General features: G+C 38.1%; 1 protein-coding gene across 5 annotated transcripts in view; it reads left to right on the top strand.

The window, feature by feature from the left end:
- The window catches only part of GALNT18 (polypeptide N-acetylgalactosaminyltransferase 18), a 342335-nt gene that overhangs the window by 37247 nt on the left and 277999 nt on the right, over positions 1 to 27089 (top strand). The window contains exon 1 of one of the 5 annotated variants that reach the window (XM_075094836.1): positions 26012 to 26060. The exons of the other annotated variants lie outside the window; for them this stretch is intronic. The gene's annotated coding sequence lies outside the window, so the exon portion shown is untranslated. Of the gene's footprint in view, positions 1 to 26011; positions 26061 to 27089 lie in introns of those variants that run through there. 5 annotated transcript variants of the gene reach the window in all.

The following is a 27089-nucleotide window of genomic DNA, read 5'->3' as shown; positions in this document are numbered from 1 at the left end:
ATTCCTGCAGAAGGTAGTACAGCAATGAGAAAAATATAGGAAAAATCACCGCTGACTCCCCAGTAAAGCCAATATACATTGCTTCAGCCACTTGAATATCTGGCTGTTACTTTATGCACCTTTATTACATGTAGATCTGCAGACTCCACACTGAGCACTGCTTAACTGTGAGGGTATGTTTTCCTTGTGACTGTTCCCAAGGCACTTGAGCGCGTCAGAAGTGCTGGCATGCTCACTCACGAGCTCTGGTCATTCCTGCTGGGGATATTTAAAAGGTTATTTTTCCCAGTTCTTCACCAGAAGCTGCTGGGAGCCTGCACAGCTCAGGTGGCGTAAGGGCCATGTGTGGGCTTATAGGCTGCTGCCATTCCTAGCCTGAATAATTAAGTTAGACTGCCACTGATGATATTATATATTGAAATGTTGGTCTGGGAGCTACAAGAGTTGGGAGATCAAATTTTCACAGCCCCTGTGAAACTGAAGTGATGCAGAGATCACAGTTCCAAATTGTCAGCTAAAACGGAAGGACTGCAAAGTGGTGCCACGGATCAAAAAGGTTTCTTCTGAGTGTCAAAGTAAGATTCATGCAGAACTGCTCTCTTAAGGAAGCTCAGTCCATTAATTCTTAAGGAGACTGGGCTGCTGAGAGCTCGGGTTTTGCTACTTGAGGTACTATGCTATACAAACAGATGCTGAGTGGTACAAGTTTGGAGATAGCTTGTGACTGTCCGTCCTCTGAATTTTAGTAAAGTAGCAGTAATCTGACTTTCCTCCTCTGTGAGTTAAATGCAGTTTAAGTCACTGACTTGAATATTATTGATTTTTCGTTCTCTGAATTCTCTGAGTTTAGAAGCTGGATGCAGTAACACTGTTACAGCTGAAGAAATTAAAGAATGACTAAAATGGAAAAACCTTGGTGACATGATGCACAGAGCACTGTGGAAGCAAAAGGTCCTTATGGGATGACCCTTGTAATGCTTCCTTTGTAAGCTTTTTCAAGGCAATTGAATTAGTATGAAACCATTTTGGAAAAAAATATTTTATAAATTAATTGTAATGTGCATCATCCTTGCAAATCAATAGAACACAGAAAACTTGTCTGTAGGGTCTGTTGCATCATACTTACACATAGCAATGTGTTAACTGAAGCTAAATCTACAAAGATGTCTGACAGATATTTAACCTTTTTTAACATTAAGGAAAAATGTAGAAGGAAGTGCAAAAATCTCTTCTTATATTAAAAATCTTGAGAGAAATTTGCCTACATGTAGAAACGGTCTCTGGGGCCTTGGGGAGAAATAGTTTGAATCTCCCCTCTCTTCACTTTCTGCTTTATACATCTCCATTCTTCTATTCATATGTACTCATCCCTTAAAGATCATTTGTATGCCATTTAAAACTGGTCATTTAGGTGCAGCTGAATTGCTGGAGTACAGAGAAGTTTGGAATTTGTGTTAAGTAAGAGGCTTGGTAAGGATCTTCATTTAGCTATTATATTGTCAATATTTTTTTGTGAAATTGGGAATTTAAAAAAATGTTTTACGAAAAACAGTTTTCCCAGTTTGTGGCCAGCTCCAAATACCACATTTGTAGTTCACAGCCTACCTAGGGTTATAAGGAAATGTATTTCATGCTTGAAATACTCTGTGTCACCATGTGCAGAGCCAGATGCAGCCCTAGTCTAAATGGGAAAATATGTACCCACATCTGTATCTTGTACTGTGAGCACAGGCTACGCTTCTTAATGGGGAGGAAGAAGGTGGAAAGTTTGCCTGTAACACCCTCTGGTAAGTTTCTGCCTGATCGTATCACTCAGTCATGGGCCAGGTTAGAGATACATGTTCATTTCTGACTTTGAGTTTGCATCTTGTTTTTTAAATAGTTAGGCAGTTAGTTAATATTTTATAGCTTTTTTTTTTTTTAAAGTTTACTTTCTTTCTGAAAACTCTTTCCAATGCCACAATGAGCTCACTTATGCTTTCAGTCCTCATTCTTTGGATTCCTAGGGTACCATCTTTATTAAAAAGCAGGAAATATACTCTGGAAAGGTCTGCTCTGATTCTTAGCAGCAAAGATCTCTTACACAGACTGCATGTCAACTGCTTCGTAAGGGCTTTTTATACTGTCCCTGGAACATTATTTGCTGGTCACCCTTGGAGATACTGCACCAGCTGGACTGTAATTCAAATATCGTACATCAATTGTGTTTCTGGCTCTAAATGCATCTTGTTAATTCTTCCATTCCCAATACAGAAGCAGGGAGGAAGCCTTTGAGTCTGATCCAACATAATTAAAAAAAACTTTCTTTCACTAGTCCCTGTCTAGAATGATTTCAGTTTTCTTTGTACTGCTGATGGTGACCAAAATCTGTGTCAAGACTTGCCTTTTTTTTCTCCTTCTGGTTAAAACTCTATTTAAAGACCACATTTAATACGTCAGTGTGTTCTGTATTTATAGCTATTAACTATGGCATCATTCCAAGGTCTATTTTAGGACAACTTTTACTCAGTTTCTGTGTGGTGCCCTATTATTTTTTTTTTCCCCAGTGCAATGGGGGCTTCTGCTCCTCTGCTGTTATTGTAAGTGTTATTTTAAACTTCCTGTAAAAGCTCAGAAAATATATCTTTATCATTATGGTGATTATCTGACTTCTGACATCTGCATCTTAAAATGTTTAGAAGCTAAAGCTGCTCATCAGGCTTTTCGGTCTAAACCTTCCTCTTTTCATGTTGATCTTTTAAGAAATAATAACTTGCTTCTCCAATAGTTTCTAGTATTTTGGTATTTCACTGGGATATTTGTTTTTTATTTTTTATCTCAGATTTCCCAGGAGGTAAAGATGGCATATTTTTATCTAAAATACAAACCAGAAATTTGATGATGAGATTGTGCTATGTATGTTTGTGCCTTCCCACAGGGATTATTTTTGAGCTGGAGTTTTCCAGATCAAGTTACAGAATAGGCTCCAGATGGTCTGGAATACTTCTTTAACAATCTATAGCTAATTAAACATGCAGGAAAAACTAGTCTGTTTCTAAAACTGAGCACAATCTTTCAAAGAAGTAGCATATTGATTTTGAGTTTTATTTTCCATAATTTATATCTTTTGTTTGATTACTTAGTGTTTTGTATTGTTGGTCCTTGCATCTATTTTAGTAGCCTCTTTTCTCCTGCGCTGCAGGGGCTGCTAGGTGCCCTGTATCTTACTTTTCAGTCAGTGAAAGAAATTAATAATATCTTTGTGGGCTATAGATTTTTGTTTTTCTAAGTTACTATGAAAGGGAGAAGAGTCAGATTGTGCTGTGACCTACACTTGCGGCAATCTCTACTTGCCAATTGATATGGAACAAGAGAAAGGGAGGCAGATCTGTGCATCATGCTACAGAAGGTGAAGTACATTGTGAAAATGGCATTCATTTACTTCCATGGGCCTGATTTTAGGGTAAAACATAATTGAGCTATATGCTGGCTCGGACTAAGCAGTCTTTTCGGTATCTGAGTGCAAACAGTACAGTTAGTACAGGTAGTCTTTCTGACTACCTCTAGTAGGAGACATTAAGGAATAAACACTTGCATTCATCTCTAAGGAGAACAGATTCTGCTCCTTAATGAATAGGATCAAACCAGGGTTCCCAGTGAGATTTTTCTGTCAGGCAGGCAGTCAAATCAGGATTAAGTATTATCCATTATTTATTAAACAGTGGAAGTTATTAAACAATGAATATTATTTATTCGACTCTGGAAGCATTTTTATAGAAGCGTTTTCTCACTAGTCTAGAACTGAGGGGCCAGAAAATTGTAAGAATATTTTCACAGTGCAAAAATGGAATATTTTCACAGTGCAAAAATAGGCAAATATTAGTAAAAATTATGAAACATTCTTTTTGCTTCTTACGTGACCAAAGATTGTTCGTAGGACTATCACTATTGTAACTCCTCAAACAAGGTTTGTCTCAGATTAACTTTAGATTTGGTTCAATAAAACATTTTCAGGCTTCTGTGACAGAGTTAGGACCATGCTTATTATATATTTTGCTGATTAGAAGCCAGCATATTCTTCCATTCTTAAGATAAGTTTCAGAAACAGTTATTCTGCAGTTTCTCCATGGGAATGGTTAGGTGAGTTAAGAAAATAGCTATGGAATGTCTTTACAATAAAGTATTAATATTCAAAAGCCTGCGGAGCGATTGGTACATAGCACGCTGCTTCTGAAAACTCATGTCTCTTCATGATACTTTGCCAGATGTTGAAACATGGTGTTCTCTGGAAATAACACTGTAGTTCTGGAACAAGTTAGGTACACAACCATCCCACTAAACGTTACCTTAAGGCATTTTAGTAACATTTAGAAATTTTCTTACTACTAAGATTTCTGTTGAATAAGTGTCCGATACTTGTTCAGCAGAAATGCTTCATACTGTTATCAGGTGTTGTCATAGAGTTAGAAAATGGTACAGAAGGATACCACCACATCCAGAAAAAATTTGACGTTATGACAAATATGCATCACTGCCACTGATGTTAATGGTGACATCAGCAGAGAGAGATGGTCTTAATGGAAATAAAGGAGAACAACTTTGAGGTTTTTCTCTTTCAGAACACAGTGTTTCTGGGACATCTGAATAACTTCTAGAAATATTAGTAGGGTCCCACTGGACCTACCTTTTTAGAAAAGTACTTAAGCACGTATTTGATTCTGAACACAGTGTTACTGCTCGCTTCCCTTACATCTGCCTTTCTGAAGTTAAGCATGTGTATTTGTGCTTTAAAGAAGTGAGGCCTAAAGAAAACTTCTGTGCAAGTCATTGAGATAGGTAGGTGCTGTCTTGAAAACATTTTTCCTTCGCAGTTGATAACTGGATATAAATTGACCATAGCAGTCCAAGGAGTAAAGGTTTCACATTGTTACACGTATATTTACTTGGTTATCAAGGTCAGATAAATTGCACTTTAAAAAATATTTATGAATTACTTTAAAATGTTAATATATGAAAAATTTTATCCCTTATAAATGTGGAAAATAAAGTTGTGTTGGTTTTTTTAATAGCACTTCAGTTCTAGAGGCCTATGCACCACTCTATGGCAAAGAAAGTTAGCTATCAACACAGTCTCTTACAGGATCTGATTTAAAGCATATTAAAGTCACTGGGAGGCCTTCTGCTGACTTGGGAGTTCAGAGGCTACATGCTGTTCTGGGACTTCTTTCCGGTTTGGCTGTGAGAGCGTATTTATTTAACGGGAAGAAAAAAAGAAGTTTGAGAGTAACTGGAGGCAAATTCAGACATATAGAAATATGCAATGTATTGTTTTCAGTATAATTGAATGCAAGCTATATTTATAAAGTTTCTGGGCTGTTCAGGTTATGACATTGCAGTTGAGTTGCTTTTTAATTAAAAATTTAATGTACATAGCATCTTAAAACTAGTTGGGTGAGATCTTAACTTATGACTCTTTAGCCTACAGCAAATTTTAATCACTGATATCTGGAACAAATCCTGTTGTGAATAAAACATTGCAGTATTATATTATGAAGGCAGAAAAACTTCTTGCTCTGGTGGTGTTCTACTGAAAGTTAAATAATCTTTTAGTTTTAATAAAATGGGGTTTCTCCCTACTCAAAGGAAATGTCTGAAGAACTTTCCATTGGATTGCAGAGTAGAGTCAGTGAATGGCTCTCTGGGATATGAAGTGCTGGAAAAGCATTCTGGGTACAGGCAAGCAAGGCAGGCCTCTCAGTTAATCTCTGGATGTAAGGAGCAAGTGCCCAGGATTTACTGCATTAAATACATGGTAGACACTGAAGAAGGGCAGAACAGAGAAACAGCAGTACAAGGTCTTTAGGAACCAGAAAGGGGATTTAAGGGCAGGCAGAAAGTACGAATTTCACTTCTGTAATCTATCTTCTTTCCATTGTGGCCATACATGTCAAGAAAAACCTTGATGTTCAGGGCACTTGTAGGAAGAAAAACAGAAATTGAAGCATTTCTCGGTATATGGGTCCCAGATAGGCCAGAGATAAAGCTAAGAGAGCTAGAACAACAGCTATTAAAATAAAAAGGAAAGGGATAAAGTTCTGAAACTGCCACTGAGAAGTCTGGTTCAACATGCTGCATTGCTTATCCAGTCCAGACCTAATTTACTGTTCATATTGATTGTAAAAGTAGATCAGCATCCTCTATGTCTATGCATGTGTAATAACTGATCTCCAGAAAGAGGCTTGCTCTTTTCTGTACAGCTACAGGTGTACACTTTAGGTGTATGGTGATAATTGTACAGGTGTACACTTTAGGTGTATGGTGATAATTGATGTCCCAATTTACACATGAATGGGATGTCGCTGGTATTTAACCATTAATATTAAAGGGGGCTTATAAGAGAGATGAGGAGAGGCTTTTTAGTAGAGCCTGTAGCAATAGGACATGGGGTAATGGTTTTAAACTGAAAGAGGGTAGATTCAGACTAGATATAAGGAAGAAATTTTGTGCAATGAGGGTGGTGAAACACAGGAACAGGTTGCACAGAGAGGTGGTAGATGCCCTGTCCTTGGAAACATTCAATGTCAGGCTGGATGGGGCTCTGAGGAACTTGCTCTAGTTGAAGATGTCCCTGCTCACTGCAGGGGGGTTGGACTAGGTGAGCTTTAAAGGTCCCTTCCAAGCCAAACCATCCTATGATTCTATGATTCTCACGGGTAAATCCCACAGCAACACCTCAAAGTGCGTAGTTGCCAGAGAAGTTGGTTGGCTGTACCTGTGCTGTAAATGCTTAGCTATAAGTTAAGGATTTTAAGAATTGGGCCTTAAGTACTGCAAACACTGTAGTGGAACATCTACTGTAGTGTGAGTGAGCAGAACATATGTCTCCAAAATAGGATAAATTTGTACAGAAACACCCACAGCTGTAACTCAGGTGAGTTTCAGTAAGGTAAGTGCGTTCAAAAGGAAACAAGGGAAAAGCAAGTTGTGGGATAAGTGCTTAATTTAGTTTTGCATGCCAGAAGTCATTAATTACACTAGTCTTTATTATCAGGTGGTCCACATGTACTTCATGTTTATATTTTTAGTATGTTTATGTGCAGCTTGGAAGGCCTTAGTATTAGATTTGCAATGTGTAATGCTAATGAGTCTTTTGAGAAATAATATTATAAATTTACATCAGGTTGGTTAACATGATGTTGAAGGCAGAAAAACTCTCCTGAAGTACCACAAAATAACAAACGGATGTTTTAGTAAAACTTCCCTTCCTAGGGGTGTTGAAATATTGCTGTACCGTTGGGGTATTCCAGTAAATCTTAGTGAGTCTGAAAGTCAGAAGCTGACTGTGTGCAATGTGCTTGCAATGAATCTTGTCATCTGTAAATCCAAGTTCTTTCTTTTAAAGGTCAAAAATGCCAGGAAGCATTGGTGCACCTGGTATTAACTGTCATTATTTCCATTGGCGTTGAAAGAGGAGATACAAATCATCAAGTGTTTCCAAAATTAGATACAGAATTACAATCTCTCCTAGATCCTTTCAGTGTCTCCTATGAGTCATTTCTTTTTGTGTGCGTTTTTATTCACATTAGTACAAATCGAGCCTGTACCTGTATCCCATTCCTGATGAAGTTTAGAAATTGAATTAAGCAGAAAGGGAATATTTCAGTCTGGGGAACTTCATTGTTCCCTGATAGCCCTGTTGTTAGGGGAGTGGCAGTTTTGGAACTCCCTCCGACAGATCATCAGATGAATGCTTCTCACCCATAGCAGGGCTGAGCTGTTTTAACTTAACTGTAACTTCATCCCAGTGATTAAAGTTATGTCCTTCTCACTGAGCAGAAAAAGGCTTAATAGCAGGGTGGTTTAAAACATTGTCCAGATACAAGGTACAGAAAGAACAGAAATTATAAATAAAATGAATGAGGAATATTTCCTGCTCCTCCTTTCTTTTTAGTTAAGCTTCTTTAATCATGTTGGGGGAGTCTCCGCCCAGCATCATCCTGCACTGCTGTTTGTGGAAATAGCCCCACATAAATCTGTAAACTTGTATGACCAGTGTTTTCACTGAGAATGTTGATCACTCTAACCAAAGGCATTTGAACCACAGTTACCGAGTCATGCATTGTCTGTTTGAATTTTCTGAAAATGATCTGCTCTGAGTGGGACTGATAAGAACTGGCTGCTACCAGAGTGATGGAGTTTAAAGGTGGGATATAGGGAGGCTCCATAATGGCTTTTGTCCTTTCCAGTTTAATCATCAGTAAATTTCACTCTTATGAATGAAGTCAGATTGCCATTGAAAATCCTAACTTTTTTCCGACTTGAGTAGACTTCAACTTTTAATACTGTTCCTATAATTCTTGAACACCCAAAGGCATAGTTAACCTCTTTGGGTAAATCCTGATGCAGTATCTGGTGTGGCACATGCCACTTGTGAAATCACCACTGTTTTCATTCACCTGTGGATAGCAACTAGTAGATAAAAAATGTATCATTTTAGTTGGATATGTTAATTTTGGTAGTCATCAAGCTTTGACTTAATAATTATATAAAAGGTAAAAGGAGCATCACCAGTGCTATTTTGCAGATTAATACCACACAGATCAGGAGAAAGTTTTTCATAAAGAAGTAATTTTCTTTGGATACTATCCACATGATTTTGTGGTATGATTTGGTTTGACTGTGGGGTTTCTGGACTTCATGAGGCAAAACTGGATGTATGTAATGGTCTTTGTAGTGTTGCTGGTCTAAGAAGGCATAAACACTCTGTTACTGATCCATGGAAACATACTGCTGTTCCATATTTGTGGTTAATACTTAGATGATGATGGTGTGAGTGGGTTGCCAGGTATTTTAGGGCTAGTAGTAAACATCAGGGAAATATTACTGTAGAGGATGTGAATAGCAGCTCGTAAGTGGGTTGTCCTGTTAACACCTATGACCATATGATTCAAAAAAATGTGTAAAATGCTCTTGCGAGGCTCATGGGGTGGGAAGCTGATCAGCATTTGAACTATATATACAACCATTAGGACTACAATTGTTTTGTCTGGGTCATCTCAAATGTAGAAGCAACAGCTCTGATGTTTCCAGGAAGTGTAACTCTACCCTGTATGTCTAGAACAACTACGTAGTAAATGAAAGTAAGCCCAAAAGGTTTCACACTTAAATGAATAGAGACGTGGTGTTAGAACCAGAGTATGTGCTGTGGATGTCCAGGATCTCTGAGCCATATGTTCTCCACTGAGTGTACTTACTGTGTGGTACCCTCCAATCAACAGTACAGCTTGAACTTGTCCAGAAACCTGGCAAAATACAGTAATCCCTCTCACTCTGAATAAGACTTGGGAAAAAGCACCTGTCTATTTTTCCCAACAATATCCCATCTCCAATTGTTAGAAAAACCAACCAACCAACCCTGTCTTTTTGTAGTAGTCTCATATAGCTTAAAATTTTTTATATTTCCCTATAGGCATTAACACCTATTTAGCTTTGGTGAGCCAAATAGTTGAACGTAAAACTGAGCTCAAGTTGCTGACCTTTGGCTGCCCTCAATCTGACTTTACTAGTTATCATTGAGCTGAATGTTTTCTGCTTCTAAGAATGCTAAATTAGTTCTGAGCTTGCCCATGAAATGCTCACTGGGAGGGTCACAGATATTTCAGTCTGACTTTCTTGTCTTCTGCCCAGTTATATTTAGGAAAACGTTTCTAAAAGTGGTTGCGTATGAGATGGAAAAAATCGTGTGTTTGCAAAGCTGGGACTTCACACACAGTATTAGATTGTATCTCAAGAGTTTAGTTTCTGATTTGGGTGGAATATTGTATGGTTTCCTTCTGAACACAGGTCTGTATGCAAAGAACTTTGAGAAGTTGTTTCTCTCTTTGTTTATGCATCCCAGGTCTTCTTTCAGATATCTGGAAATATTATATTCTCTGTAGGGTGTTGAAGTTCTGTAAAAGCTTTGGGTCACCTATGTATGAAGAATGAAATCTTAACTTGCAAGAAAATCACAAGCAAATTGCTTTAATAGTCAATAAACCTTGCATTTTATCTGCAATCTGAGTATGCTTAGCCTTGTCTCTGAGTATACCTCTTGGTACTTGGTGTACCTCTTTGAAATAGATTCTTGGGCTTGCCCTGTTAACCCTGGGTATGTATTTGTATATTAAGATCAAATAAACTCTAAAATTTACATTGGCTGAAATGAACAGACTGAACAACTTTAGCTGGTTGTTTTCCCAGCCTTGAACTCCAAACTGGCACTATGTAGAGGTGCACTGATGGAGCACTCTGTTGCAGATCGCCCAGTATGTAATGGTAATATGTAATAAATTCATTACATTGCATTCTTTTGTATGGTCTGACGTGCACAGTAAGTTACAGTTCTTTTAAAAATGTGTTCAGATGCCTTATCTTAAAAACCTAAATCCTTGACCACATAGAACTTTCAGTGCCAGCATTTGGGCAGGAGTGGTGTTACTTTTTTTTAAAATCTGGATTACCTTTCTCTTCCCTGCAGTTCAAAGTATAAATCAACCCCTGGTATTGGTAATCCTACAGTGGAAGGGGATTTTTTTTAAAGACACCTGTAATCTTAAATAGCTAAACAAAGTAGAAAAAAGTTGTAATGAAAAAAAATTACCCTTTAGCTGAGACCTTTTTATATTGAGCTTTAGCCTGGAGCACATTTTTATAGCTGAGTTATAAACCTGTAAAACAATGTTTCTTGTAAAGCAGAGCCAATGATCTGCAACAGTTGAAAGCAGACTTATTGGTCTAAAACATCCTAGAATTGGTTTGAAATACTTAATGCATATTTTAAGCACATAAATTCTAGAGCTATGTGAAGTTTTTCTTGTTCTTTGATTCTCTGGGGGACATGTTTTGGGTGACTGATGACTATTTGTTAAAGTCAGCAAAAATTAATTCATCTCATAAGAAATGCATTTCTGGTGAGGGACTCTGGAATCATCTTTAAGAAGCATTATTCTTTAAAACAAAAAGGGAGTCTCTTATTTAAAATACATGCTAGGCAGAAGTCGCCATCCTTAATATCACATCACAGAAATTTTGAACACGGAGAGGACCTTGTCTGTCATGCAACTCATTCTTCCTCATTCAGCTGTTTTCTATATTTATTAGTGTATTGCTAATGTAACTGTATTTTTTATTTAACAGCTTGTGATATTTTAGCCACTTTTAATTAAAAGGTAGCTTCAGATAAAAGGATACATAAAACAAGGGCTCATTCAACTTTAGCTTAGACAGCCTTCTTCACTCAGGCAGAACTTCCACCAAAATCAGTTCAGCTTAGCAGTGCTCAGCTCAAAATCAGGTTTGCTTGCGTAGCAAGTGTAAAACCATGTCCTGCCCTAGGAAAGCTGCTTTACTGATCTATACTAATGTCATTGACTGGCAAAGATTATGAAGCCAAAATCCCATTTACATTTCAGGTGGACAAAAGAAGGAACAGGGAACCTTTCCTCCTACTTGCCTTCTCAAGACAGGAAGGAATATCGAGGACATCTCTTTCCACTGAATTTCTTAGCCTTTGTTCAGATTTGTGATCCAACCCAGTGAGGAGATAGGCCAGCCCCATACCAAAATCCACCTGGGCAATTTCCAGGGTGCCCAGGCTGTGTGCTGCCAGCCAGTCCTGTGGCCACCCTGGTCCCGCTGAGTGAGAAGAGCAGTCCCTGTCAGAGCACGGGGCCTGGAGCAGGCGGGGTGCAAGCCTATGCTTAGTGCCCATGTTATAGCCCTGCATTGGACTTAACTTATTCAAGCAAGGGATAAACAGGCCTTAAATTCTATGTTTTAGCTTAATGTTGTTCATATGAATGATTACTCAGAGACAGTCAGGTGAAGCAGGAGGAGGAGCAGTGTGGGAAGCATTGGTGCAGTTTTTTTTTTCCATAGAAAATGCTATCCCAAGTAATATGATTTCAGTAGATCCATAACTGACAGGGATTCAGGCTAAGATGGTGACAAGGAAGGGGATGATACTGTCTGTTACTTTTAATAAAACTTTTCTTCTGTGATAGATTAGAGATATGAAACTATAAATGAGACTGTCAACTGACAAGGCTTTGCCTGCAAATGCAGTATTATGAAGGCAAGCTTTCAGTGACATTCCCTACCTCAGGGTAGGGATTAAGCAAGTCATTTCTATCGCTATTGACACTGATGCAGTATTGTTTCTTTCTCATATCTTTTACATGCCTTGTTAGTAAAAAAATATGATAATTCCCTTCACAGTCACCAGAGGTGGTTCTACAAGGCATCAGAGGATGGTGAGTTCTTGCTTGTGGCTAGACGAGCCTATGTCCAGGATATCGCTGATATTCTGCGTTGATGACATGAAGGGCTGTTACAGGCTTCTGCTTGGGATGCACATACAATAAAGGATAACAGACAAAAAAACAATCTTGCCATCTATATTATTTACCTGCGATATAGTAGTTAAACGGCCACAAGCTTGTGAATTTTGTTTTAAAAATGCTTTTTTTTTCCACTTTGTGATATATAAAGACAAGCTTAAGTGGGGAGGATTTTTTAGCATTTTTAAAGACATTTTAGCAAGCAGTAGGGGAGAAAATGGGATCTCGACACAACATCAAGGAATGTTCTCTAAAAATGAAATAGGAAGGACATGTATGCAAAATCATCAGCTCTGGCAAAATAAAAGGGACCTTAGAGAGAGGAAACAGCTTAACAAATGTCCTTGCCCATGGCTGTTCTTCAAAGACTAATGTAATGGCTCACACCAGCCCTACTTCTAACCCTGACATGAAGAACCTATAGCAGTATAAGGAAAGTAATAGCCCAAGGGTGAGATGGGGAGGTAGGTGAAGTATACTGTGCTACAGCTGTTTCCCATGGCCTGGAAAGGGGTTCTGAGAAACAAAGTATAAGCTAGGGCTAACTAAGCCTGTACCAGGGTGTGGGAGGAAAGACAGCCTCGCCCACAGCTTGAACACAAGCTTCTCCTGAGCACCATATTTGGAATAGACACAATTTCTTATCCAACTCTAACTGCAAAACAAATTCCTTGAAGGCTATCAAGTGTGTGTGTAGGACCTGAAAGCTTTAACTGACAGAAGACAACTCTTTTTCCCATAGAAATGTGCAAAGTTAATGGCAGAAAGAGTTTTCGAGGTGGATAATATGTATGAGCAATACCATATTTCTGTATGGTTTAAGATTTCTAGTCTTCTCCATGTTCCAGTCTGCTGCAGTCATTGCACTCTTAAGACAAAACTTGGGAGAATGAGTCTGTCATAATGTGATGTGACAGGCCAGTGACATGACAGGCCCATGACATCTGTGTTTGAATATTATTCTCCAGAAACGAGAAACAGTGCATTAAAGAAGCCTTGTTCATGTGCTGTACCAATCACTCCCTGACAGCCTCCCTTTTAGTTCTTAAAGAGACTATTAGGGATGGTGATGAACCATGCTAGTCCATTTACTAGCATAACAGGAATTATTAACTCTAATAAATGTATTATTATGTAGCCATTAGGTATCAGTTATGAAACTGCTTTATGTCTGCATGATTACTTGTAAATGGATTTGGAAAGGAGCTAAATTGGTTATTTATTGACCATACTGAAAAGCATTATTTATTGACTTGGCCCAGTAAGTTTGATTTTTTTTTTTTTTTTTTCAAGCCAAAATGAGATTCTAAGTTTGTAATGATGTAGCCAGTATGTAAACTGATTTGGGATAATGACATTTTTCTGAAAAACTGCTAAACTTATGGTGAAGAAGATTCTAGAATGAATGGAGTTTATCTTTCCTTTCAAGTTCATTAACTAATTTTTAAAAAATGTGTTCCTGAGACAAAAATCTGAGAAACTAGATAATTTAATACATTGAGAAACTGCTTCCAAGTAGCGTGTGGTCCTATGAGTCAGCAGTAGGCAAGGCTATCAGGTGTATGCAGAATGTATTGCTGTAAAGCTAGGGCGCACATCACTTTTGTCTGGGCTCTCTGCTGGGTAGATCATTTGCTGTACCAATGCTTTAAAATTTGATGGTACAATACTTTAAAAGACTGAAGCAAGTAAACAAGTTTAATTTCATGGGATACAGTCTTCTCACTGAAGTTGATCATATTTATCTCCACCATATAAAAACTAATTTTTGTCTGATTATTTTCTAGAAAAGAAAGGCTAAGGGTACAACCGACTGATTTAATTCTAACAGAGAAAGGCAAGGCAAGAAAAATACTGAGGCGAAGTCATCAAGTGCAGTTCAGTGTTTGCTTCTTCAGTAATAATTAATGCATGTTAAACATTTAGTGCATTTAATCCAATAGACAGGCATTGCACATGTATATCGTCCTAGACTATCAGAAGAAGAAAGAAGCATTTTAGCACTCTTGAAATACGTTGAATTGCTTTTAAATACAGAAGACTGCTGACTTTCATGGATATAATAGGGACTTTGGAAGCTGTTGCATTTTGGAGATTTTGGGGTTTTGTTCAGTAGTAAAACAAAGTTGTCCTTGTGAAGCAGATCAGTATTATTTGACTTCTATTTCTGGTGAGTACAGAGTTCAGGCTTCTAATTAATTACTGCATTAAAAATTTCTACAAATTATGGTAGGAAGGGATAGAGAGTTGACATCAACTTGAAAAAACTGCACATGATAAAGTTGAGCGTATTAAGACCTTCAAGAGGTCAGAGGGTATGCAAAAGCTAATGAAGGTCAATCTTTAAAAGGCATTGCAGAACTTAAACAAGCTGTTGGATGTGATGTGATGTGCTGGCAGGGCGAAGCCACTTCTCCCTCAGTATTCTTGCCTGCTTTTTTCTGTTCCTTTGCTCTTGCCTTGCAGCAGGAGAATGGGCAAAGGCCATTCTGTGGTGTGTTCCTGACTATTACAACAGATAGAGTAAGGACAATATCTGCTCTAAAAACAAAGGCAACCATGAGAAGAAAACGACCGATATTATGACGCGAATCCCATGTGATCGGTGTCCTTTTATTTCCCCTGAGCTGCAGATAAGGTTGCAGATGTGCCTGACTTGTTTCTAAAGCCAAAGCTCCTGGGAAAGGATTTGAAGGCCTACAGAGATATCACTGAATCCAGATGAGTATTTGGCCTTTTCCTTGCTGCATTTGCCAGTATTTAGTGAAAGATAGAATAGAGGTCCAGTGTTCCAGTTGTGCAAGACTTAGAAATGGTTGGAAATTTTTCAACTAAATGCTTTTTCTTTTCAATTAAAGACTAAACTTTTCACACAACAGAATAAGTTTCAACTCAAAAAAGAAATTTTTATTTTTAACAATGTTTGTGTTGAAATCCACCCCCTCCCCCTTCTTGAATGAAAACCTACTATTATTTGCAAAAAAACCCAGTATTTGTTCCAATGTTGAAGCAAACCTGGAACAAATAAATGCATCAAACCCAAGCTGAATATTTTCAGGTAATTGAAGCAGAATACTCATCTAAACTCCCCACCCCAACTTTTATCTCCAAAATGCCTTGTTGTCCAATTTTAATAACTCTTAAAAACAGAATCTCAAATACTTATGTCATGGCTAAAGTTTCGAGGTTTTACTTAGAAAATGGTTTGTGCATTATGCAAATATAATTAACCATGAGTAAGAACTGAATTTATCCCTTGAAAACCTTTACTATCTTACAGATGTTTACAGACTCAAGCCTGTGTGCACCTGGCAATTGTCTGCTGCAGGCTGCTAGATAACATCTATCCTTTTCCAATGCAGCTTGCCTTCTCTCTTTGATAGTATAGAAGAGTTAAGCAGCAAATGTCCTGTTAAATTTGCAAGGACGGGAAGTCATCTTCCCATCTAGACAGAAATGGCATGATATGCCAGAAACAGAACCTTGCAAATTAAAAAAAGGCAGGCGGTATGACAGTGATGTATTTAGACAGAGGGAGAAAAGTACTTAAGGAATCTTCTGGGAATTATAGAGGAATTATAACATGAGCAGCACTTTGTATCTTGTACAAACAGTTATAGACATTGGTAGCTTTCTGAATTCTGTAAATACAGAAGCACCGAGTGATTGTAAAGAATGTTGGGTTTGCTGTATGGCTGGAGGATCCTTTCTTGTTTTAGTGTATTGTAGCACTGTGTTTAGCTCCCTTGTACTGGCTTCTGTTTTAAATTGAGCAAAATAAAATAAAAACCACGTGGGTGCTCCCTACAGCTGAAAGCAAGGGCACCCAACATTAATGTTATAAGGCTCTGTCACCAGAAATTCAAGAACTGTGTCATGTAGCTGGAAATCATAGCGGTCGGATTTTCTGTGGGCTGCTGACAGGATAATGCTGTATTTCACCAGTGCTTATATTTTCAGTTCTGCGTCAGAGCTTGTTGCCTATTATTTGCTTGTAGTTCACTGTTAAGGCTTGAGGAACGTTTTTCTCGCTTTACAGCTCTATTAAACTAATAAATCAATCACTTGTGTGAGGGGAGGCAGTTTGCTGGCATTTGCTTTGCCAACACACTGCCACCCACAACAGTATTCACAGGTCCTTAAAGGATATGGTAAGAGGGAGGAAGCTTTCCCTGTAACTTAATTTTTAAAACATAAAAACTGTTTCTGGCGCTCTGAGCGGCTTTAATGAGAATACTTTTGAAGAGCTGTCATCTGCTAATCCAATATTTAACTTGCTTTGTTTTTATATTGCTGTTTAACAAAATAGCTGCACGACGCTTCAAGAGATAAATGACATTTAAAAAAAAAAAAGTCCATGTGAGGCTTTTAAAATTCTAATTCCCAAAAGGGGAGAAATCAAACCAAATATTCTTGGGAGTTACACAGATTATTTTTGCCACCGCTTAAATTGTCTTGCCTCTACTCTGACATTTGCTTGTTTTCCTTGAGTGTATGCTTACTTCTAGAACAAAAGTGTCAAGGCAATTCTTTTTAGAAGTGTCTTGAGACTTTTGTCTGCAGTGCTTAAGTTGCTCTACTGACCATTGGTTTACCATGACCATCGGTTTAAGTAGCAGTAGACTTTTTTTTTTCCCTTTAACCACACAGTAGTGAGGTTACCTGAATCAAGTCAGTAGAGTTCACTGTACTCTGGAGGACACTTCCAAGCTCGAGTTAGGAGTTGCAGAACAACAGTGCCAGGGGCTGAAGTAGAGCAGAGGTGTGTCTTTGGGAAAGCAAAGTTCTTGTTGGAGCTTGTTTTCTAAGACTGGACAGTACAGATAGATACAGCAAAGAAAAGGTCCCTTCTTGTTAACTTAAACTGAAGAAATACAGCCAGATTCCTTCTGTTAACACAAGTAATTTTGCATAGTCAAGTAGAAAGGATCATATATACTATACTATCTGTTCTAAAACTAGTAGTCTTTTCCTTAGACAATATAGATAGTTTTGGTTTTAAATTTTATTATTCTGATCTACTAGTTTTATCAAAATCAGCTTACTATTATATCTTGCCTCTTAGTTAGAATGATGAATATATACAGGTTGTTCCTCTTTTGCATCAATTAGACATTGATGTGAGACCTGGCTGAGTGTCTTGGAAAGAGAGAATGCAAAAAAATAAAATGAAGAAGCACATACTCTGTCAGCAGGGTTTCTCATATAAACAAGTTTACTTTAATGTTAGGTTTCATCCTTTATCATAATGTCAGGATAAATCCTTTCATGCCTACACAGGATTTAAATAAAATTAGTAAAAACTTTTGTATAACTTCTGCAGCAACATTGAAGGGAAGAAATTATTGTAATATGCATAATTATTTTCCTGTGATTGCAGTGAGAGACTTAGTTGTTAGTCCTTTATTTGCATTTGACACATAATTCACTTCTCTAATATTTTCCCATGTCATTGCCCCCAGTGGTCAGCACTAGACAAATCTGCATCTTCAGGTAAGCGGTATTTTCAGCAGTGCAATTAGGATATTATAGAGAGCAAGCAGGAATGTCTCTCTTGGTCTCCTGGTAGATTGGTTTGTGCCAGTATTGTATTCAATCTTGTAGTCCTTATGTAGTGAAAAACTTTAAGGGATAGCAGTAAGAGTCTCTGTACTTTTGAAAATCGGGAGCATAAATAATAGTTTGTCTAACTTTCAGTAGCCAGCTGTGAACAATTTGTACTCTGTGATAATATTCTAAAGCGTTTTGAATTCTGTCTCATTTCACTACATGAAAATGCATCTTTAGAGAGTTGTTTTTAAACCCTTTTCTGTTCTGCCTCTTCACTCGACTGTTCTGTTACTGTCTGTCCTAAACTGACTCTCTGTACACTGTGCAGTGAATTATATAATTGCTCCTTTTCACTGAAGATCAAACATAAGAAACCCTATGCTACTGATTTTTTAAAAATCTGAAATTAAAAAAACAGTGAAATTGTCAGAAGACCGTGGTGTGTGAAGACCTGTATGAGCTGCATCTTTTGCCATCTATTCTGCTATGAAAACAAAATATTTTGCTCTCCTGACATTACTGGAGATACCATTTCTACAGGTGGGAACTCATAAGCTTGTTGGACAATATGTTACTTGCTCTGATGAAATATTTAGGCAGTGGTGACCCACCTCTTTCATGTAATTTCTTTGGGCTGTTGCTGAAAGGAGAATTTAGCCTTGACCACTTCATTCTGTTGCATTCTTTGGGCTGGCATGAGCTTACATGCCATTTATAGCAGCAGTGCAGAGTAATCAACAATCTGAAAAATAAGTTGAGAAATTGGGATGTTTAACTGGCTTGAGCTCACCTCCCAGCCACTGGAGGTTACACAGAGCAGGTGATGGGACCGAGTGGCTTGCTCAAGGCAAAGGGTAGGTGATGGGATCTTGCATCTGGAAGTTGTGTCACTATGGCAGGAAAAGAATGTATTCTGCTGGGCAGAGAAAAGCATTGGGAATAAATATGTGAAAATTCCCAGCGTATCGAATATCAATGTTTCTTTGTCACTAACAGTTTCAGAACAGACAGCGTGCAAACCATGCTTGGATTTTGAGGGATATGCAAGAATGCTAAATGCTAAAAGACTTAATTTTGAGAGTGTGAGAGTTGCTTATTGAAGATAAAATGGATATTGCAGAAGGACTGAAAACTTCACTGAAACTTCCAGCTCATAAAGTCTAAGACATTAGTTTCGTGCTTTGAATCAATATGTACATATCAAAGAAAATCCTTAGTTTATGATGTATGGGCATGATGCTGAAGTCAAAATGCACATGCTGTCTGCAGGCCATACAGAGGTGAGAGATGACAGGCTCACCAAGCTACATTTTTTTATTAAATATGTGGTGCTTGAAGGGAAGGCGCACAGATTATTATTTTAATTTTATGGAGCAGTAAGTACATTTCCCTGTTGCACAACAAGCACTTCAAAACTGATCAGTCTTCCTGCACTGTAGGCTTCAGATTCACTATTTCCTAAAGCACCCAGCACTGCTGGCAGTTACCATCCAGGAAAATGTCACTTTTCAAATACATTGTGAAATTGCAGGTCATACATGAATCAAAGCACACCTAATCCCTTAAACAGCCAAGGTACTTTCTTGCAAAACTTCTTGAAATTATCCTTGGCCCATGAATGCAAACTGGCATTAAGACATAGACTTGCTTTCAAAGTTATAAATATCTTAGTTCTTATTGTTGTCATGGAATCTGTGGCATATTCTTACAAAGATCAATGTGCTTGTCACACCAGACAGTACAATCAATATTTTGTTTACACTTTCCCCATTCTGATTCTTAGTTTATAGCAATGCCTTGCCCAGGTGTGATGGAGGCTTTATGACATTTCTCTGACATTAAGATGAGGCCATCAACTCTCACCGGTCTTTCAGAATGCTTTCTGCAGCTCTGGCTTCCGTTCCCTGTCTTCACTGCTCTGATCTGACTGCTATAGAAATGCTTTTTATGTTGCAACAGATACTTCAAACCACAGATTGTTGTTGTACAGATGCACAGTTGTACAGATGTGCAACAGGAATTCATTCATTCCTGATGTTAATCTAGCCCCTGACAGTTACCATAGGACTGAGCAGCTCTGGGAAGCGATTGACTTTTTCAAATAGTATAGTTCCTGGTGAATAACATGATCTTTGCCACATAACTTTCACACTGTAAATCAGATGTGCGCTGTATATAGTTTGATGAATAACTCTGCAAGTCAAACTGAAGAGACAAACTGAAGAGGGGCAAAATGACTTGCCTATTCTAGTCATAGGAGTGGTAATTCTTTCAAGGGGTGCAGAGATGGGATTTTGTTTTAAAGTTGAATTACTGTTGGCTACAAGTCATTACTGTTTGTGGTATGCCTTTGTATAGATGCTATACCTTTAACAGTTCTTCCTCTGCTGAAAGTGCTGTGATTTCAGAAGCGAAGGTCCAAGTGAGAGCACAGACGTGCAACAAGTTACAATATATCTGCTCTTCTTTTCAGGAACCATGTCTGGGATGCTCTCTCTTTTCTTTTTCGTTTGTGGGTTTTTTGTGTTTTCTTTTTTTTTTTTAATATTAACCAACTAAACTGAACTTCCCCTTCTACACACATGCCGGACTGTGGTAGTCACCCTGTAAGGTGAAGCTGAAGGACCAGTGAATGTGTTTTTTGCCTGTTATTTATCTGAACTTTGCAAACAGCTTTTTTTTTTTTTTTAAAACATCCTATTATCCCACAGCTTCTGGATGGTGCCCCACATACTTTTGTCCCTCTCTGATTCATTATCTGTAACAGCTTGGCATGAATGAGGCTTTCATCAAATTCAAACATTTTAGAAATTCTGTGCCCTGGTAGCAGTCTAATCTGTTATAGATGGGGAGTTTTTAAGATTATTATGATCAATTGTTGTTCATGAAAAGAAATTAACATAATATTCAGTCAGAAATTATTTAGTTTAGATATTAGGATAAGAGATTTACATACATTAGGAACTGGGAGACATTTCAGAAGAGGAGGAGCAGGAAGGAAGGGTTAAAACATTGGTTAGAAGTGAGCCAGGCTGCTGGCCCTAAAAACTTCAAGTGCTAAAATCTGGGAGGTAGCTGACAGATGTAGAGAAGCACAGGTGTCACATGGCTGTGATCCCCCAAAACGGCTGTGGCTAATGTTCAGTGTGTGTCTGAAAAGGCTGGGAAGAAAGCAGCATAACTGCAATAAGTAGGGAAAGCAAATCAGATTCCTTCCTGTCAGTTGACAATGTGTCCAATATAGTTGGCAACAGACCAAGGGCAAAACTCACTAGTGCTGGAAGCCTGGAAAATGAGATGGGGGAAGTGGGATGCTTGGTTTCATATGATGAGCCTGACAGAGGCAGCTCAGAAATCTTGCAGAGAGAGGGTAATCGGTGGTTGTGATGTTCCCGGACTATCAATTTTACACAGATTGACAGAATAAGATGTGCAAGTGGAGGAGTGACATTGTTTTTAGAGACTAAAATTAGCTGTAACAGAATGAAATAATTGTTGAAAAAGGGAAAACAGTATGAAATCCAGATGGGTTAAAGTATCACACTGTAATAATAAAAATGTAGCATTGGAATTTTATTATTACCCCCACCCCCAATCAGGATATTGATATAGGACAGAGATCAGCAATGTTAGGTGAGTTTAGAGAATCTGCAAATTCATGAGAGGTACTAATATTGGGATGTTTCAGCTACCAACAGAATTAATGCCTCATCATCTATGACAGGGCATAGAAATAAATTTTTTGGAGGTAGTAAATAGATGCTTTCCAGAACAACTAGTCTTCAATCCCAGAAAAGATCTGTTCTGGCTTTGGTCCTGAATAATGCACAGGACCAGCTCAAGAGGTATGTGGGAGAGCTGATCTGTAATAGCAGTTACAATACGATTGGATTTCAGACTGCAGCAGGAGAGACTAAACAAAATAAATCCAGAACACAAGTGTTCAATTTAAAGAAAGGGAACTGCATACTGATAAGGCAACTGGTCAAAAGGAAGAAAGAGCATTAAGGCAAGAAGCCTAGAGGTAGCCTAGACACTTTTCAAAAATACTGTATTGGAATTCAAGACAAACTCTGTGTTGAAATTTGAAAAGAAAGCAGAGCGGTCCAATAAAAACCCTACATGGCTCAATAGAAAATTAAGGTGATTATCATGTAGAAATGACTGGCATTTATAACAAAGTTTGTCCTCCAGAAGAGAATAGGAAAGTCCATAACTCGTGGCAGATCGAATGTAACTGGGAAATTAAGAAGGCTAAGAGCACCTTGTATAGGATGCAGAAAAATTCACAGAAGTTATTTCAACGTAAGTAAAGCAGGAAGACTGCAGAATTAAGTTGTGTCCACAGAAAGTGGCTCTTACAGAAAGGATGCTGGGAATGATGGACCACGAATCTGACTTCCATCCTTCAAAAGATGGTAAACTTGATAATAAAGACTAAGATTACTGAGCATATAGAGAAGCTGTTGGGGAAAAATATCTCCATCAGAACTGGAGAAATATATGAGAAATAAAAAAAAAATCTGAGTTTCCCAGCCACGCTCTCAGTTATTTGAATTGGCTCAAGGTACCTGTGGTTACTATACCAGGTGCTCACACCTACTGTGCAGACTCACCCATGGTGACTTGTTTTCAGTAGTCTAAAGCAAGACAAAAATTTGCATTTTCAGGAGTCACTAGGGAAATAAATTATGATGTTTCTCCAGGAAGAACATCAAATAGGAAGGGAGTGAATAGCAGGGTCTCTGTAATGACATAGAGTGTGCATGTTGGTAAGGAAGGACTGAGTGGTGCATAGAGCAGATGGCAAAGGAATTTTGGAGAATGTGTCTCATACATCGGAAGCAGCAAAGCAGCTGCAAGGATGGATGGAGACAGAATTGTGTGTGTATGAAATGTCTGTGGCATATGCAGGGGCAAGGAGCATGTGTAATATGTGAAGGAAAGCAATTCTTTAGATGGGTATTTTCTTGTGTGGGGCTGTTGTGGCTTTCCTTCCTATGTGCACTTGACCACCTGGCTTCCGAGGATATTATGTGTGGACCCCGTGCCTGCTTCTTTCCCTGTTGGCCTAACTCTAGATCTGTGCCTGTCCTTAGTGCATGCATACAGGAGGCAGGGATGATGGGCAAAAGACATGGTGAACATAAAGCAGAGATGGAAGGTGGCTTCAAATGTATGGACAGTAAGGACTCTGTGTTCCTGGATCTTGGGTTTTGCCTGCTTTGGGCTTATAAAAACCCTTTGACCACACTGAGCAGCTCCCTAAGAGAGAACATTTTTACATTTGTAACTGCAGAGGCTGCTGCAGTAACTAAATATGCAATGAGGTCAAAAGGTCTAAACAGAGCTCAGGACATTAGTGAAGTTGATAAATTTAAAGGAAGCGCATTTGTAAAGTGTTTGGACAAATAAACCAAACACTATGCTGCAGTTTTTGTGAAATTGTCAAAGCTAGCATCTCTGGTATTCTAAAATGTGCTTTCCAAAAAGCACATTTATTTCTCAGGGGAGGGTTAAACAGCAAATTCATTTGCGACTAATACCACAGACCCATCAAGGAAGCTTATATGTTTTTCAATTGTCTGAATTATCATTCCTATCTAAATGGATCTATTGATCATTAATGATCTAGAAACCATTAGGCCATGACAAGCGAGTAAGAAAAATCCAATAAGCTCTCCACCATTGCAGAATACCAAGAAGCAAAAATGCTACTATTGTATCCTTATAGCATGCCTGTGAAACACTGCATGAATTAGTAAACAGGATCTTCTGGATGCTACAGGCTGACCTTCAGTTCTCATAGCATATACAGAGATCTACAGCCTTTCATTCAAATAGTACCTATTTTCAGACAATATATTACAAATCAAAATTATAGTTATGATACTAGAATGTGTAACACATACAAACATACTGATTGTTAATTAGGGCCTTACAAACATCTTTAACATGAACATAGTATTCCCAATGCTCCTTTTTTTATTTAAAGGAAACTCAAGCATTTCTAACAACTGGGTATGTTCACTTATGTGAAATGAAGACATTGCCAATAAAGATGACTGAGTGTCATAGCTCCCTTCCATGTGTTAACTGAGTTAAAAATCCTGGTGTGTGACCCCTACTATGCAATAATGATTGGAATGAGAAAAATGCAATTTGATTGTTCCTTCAGATGTCACCAAAGATCATAATTTACAATTGGCTTTCAGATATTTAAGCCTGTTTAGCAAGAAGTTCCTGTTTTAAGGAACTCTGTTAATAAAGAGGACCTTTTAGATTTACCAGTAAAAAAGTCTGGTATTATACCATATGTTGTAATATTAAGAGGGATTGCTGGTCAAGGGTATCACCAAGTGTCTGGGGCTGGTCACTTGAGGTCTGATTCAGACAAAGTGTCTTTTCCACTGTCCAGTGTCTATCCAGTAATTTTTAATGTGTTTTAGATCAATAAAACAGTCTCTCTAGTTCTAGAGCACTGGTGAAAAATCTTAACCCTTCCACCAAAATGCCATTTGGATTAAACCACTTCTTTAATTAAAGCATACTGATTTTGATCTCTTCCTTAAATAATGCTTTTTTCTAAAACATTTTGCTTTGTAGGTTCCAGTAGTATCAAAGTTGGTGCGTGGTTGTAGAGTTTTAAGGGATAAAACTTTCTGTAGACTTCATCCTCCCTATAATAACCAGGCTTGAGGCCGAGAGCCTGTCAGCCCTCTCCATATCAGTGCAGCGCAGTGAAGATGTTTCTCAGCCATGTGTGGCACTGCAAGTGGCACAGCATGTCAGCTCTGATTAGCTGTGCTGGGAGTCAAGCGCCTTGGTATGGGCATGGTGCTGCTCTAACCTGCCTTTGGTACCTAAGTTAGTTTATCATCTGATGTGGACAGCATGGGCTGTGTTTGCTGTGAAGTTACCGGAATAGTCGAATTAACTCTGTGTTATGCTTTACTGCATGGTACAGACATGCCCTCTCTCTGCTATGAAATCATTTGTATGTAAGAGAAGAGGGAGGAAGATTCATACCCACTAAAGTCCAATATTCCTCCTTTAAAGCAGTAATGGAATAGCATGTGCTGAGTACAGTACTGGCTTTTGCCCAATGAACAAATAAGAACAAGATCAGATAGTGGATTGCAGCTCAGTAAGAGAGCAGTCAATCTGTCTTAACCCTGAATAAGGCATGGGTCCTGTAGAAGAAATAGTAGATGTGCATGTAGTAAAGATGTATATCATAATACATATGCACAGTCTTCATCCTGGTATTTCCGAATTCATTAATTCGTGGCTATACTTTTTGTATCCTTGTAAATTATACTTACATGTAATATATTAACATATTTAAGAAATCTTAGCTTAATGATACTGTATTCTTCATAACGGTTTACTTTATTTTTGAATGGTGATTTGCAAGTTTTTTCTTGTACGTAGGTGCATATGCGTGTTTATACTCTACAGAATAGCAAATGAAAGAAAACTTCCAGTGTATTTTTTGCATACAGATACATTATCTTGGATTACTTATTACTTTGTCCAACATGAACAGTGCTTTTCAGGATGATATGCCCCAAATAAACTTGCCAGATATCTTTTAGACAACAGAGTAGAAAGAAGACCTAACCCTGTGAATACAAATCAACTATGTTTTATTAAGCTAACAGACTATTAAATATACTGTAGAACAAAACAGTTTAAAAATCTGCCAGGAATGAAACAAAACAAACAGAAAAAAGGAACAGGTGATTTTGCACAAGAAGCAAGAAGTAAGGCTTGATGCCAAGGCGGACATGACAAGAGTTCTCATCTGCAGAGAGGAAATGGGTTCTGCACAGTAAGTGGGAACCTCAAAGAAGTGAACAATGATGAGAGACTGGAGGAAAAAAGTGTAGGGAGGAAGATCCTGACCTAACAGCATCAGGAAACAATGCAAGAACTCAGTCTCCCTGCTTACTTGCAGTAGCTGTTAAATAAATTCGATGTATCTTGTACTTTTGGTAATTGTCACACAGTAAGTGATGTGATACCTTACTCGTTTTAGGGACTCCAGATAAGCCAGGTCAGTGTTTCACCCTGGTTATGAGTTGCACACCTCCAAGGACTAGTTGGTGACTGGACCAAAACTGTTCCCTCTGTTGGGTGTTCTGGCTGGTGAGTATTCCCTTTTTCAGCTGGTCAAGCTGGTGGGTGGTTGTGCTAATTACTTGGCATGCAACACAAGTCTAAAGAGACCTTTTGACTTTGGATAATAATAAAACATTCTCTTTGATTAATGCAGATGACTAATTCATTAATCCATATCCACTGTTCTATTTTAATAAAAGTATGTGATATATAGACATTTCTGCTTCTTGAAAAAACAAGCATTTTCTTTATTTATAATTTCCGGATAAATTATTAATGCGTATTTTGCTTCCTCTTTGGTTTGCTGGAATCAGATTCTATGTGTGGCTTTTACTCAGGCCGCTATATTTCAGGTCATTTTATCTTGTTTGTTCTGATTCTGATATAACTCAAATGTTTTCCCCTTTTTAGTCCTCTGGTATATTATTATTGTCTTAGGCCATCATATTTTTCCTGCTTACATGCAAGCATTAGGATAGACATGCTACATTTGAAGAAATCTACACCTTTCTGCAAGTACAGCTCACTATAGTGTTACAATGCATTATTAATTCTGTACTTAGCAGATTAAGATAAATCACACACTGGGTATTCTAATGAAGCTTTGGGATTTAAGGATGTAAGGTGAGGTTGGCACCTCCTTAAAAGGAGTTATGAGGCTAGAGGGAGTTTGCTAGTAGAGATCTTCAAGGAATTTTCATGGGGCCAAACGTGATGCTTTCATTAATGACCTTTGTGCAGTAACGAAGAGTTTGCTAATGAAACCTGCTGTTGGCATGCAGCTGGGAAACATTGTTACCGTGCAAGAGAATTACAGTATGATAAAGAGGAATTGAAGACAGGCAAGAGATAAAGAGGAAATTCAGTAGCTGAGAGAACAGGTTTATGCACTTAGAGACTGTTCATAAGAGCTTTCTCCTATGAGGCAGTAGCTGCCACCTAACCCAGTCAAGGTCAGGATCCACTAAGTTTCAGCCACTATTCATGTGAAAAACTGTTTATAACTTGAACGTCATGGCACTTTTACCAAATCAAAGCTGTTGCAAGTTTTACAAG

This window comes from Phalacrocorax aristotelis, chromosome 5 (genome assembly GCF_949628215.1).
Source record: "Phalacrocorax aristotelis chromosome 5, bGulAri2.1, whole genome shotgun sequence".
NCBI lineage: Eukaryota > Metazoa > Chordata > Aves > Suliformes > Phalacrocoracidae > Phalacrocorax > Phalacrocorax aristotelis.
This window is presented reverse-complemented; position numbering and strand designations above follow the sequence as displayed.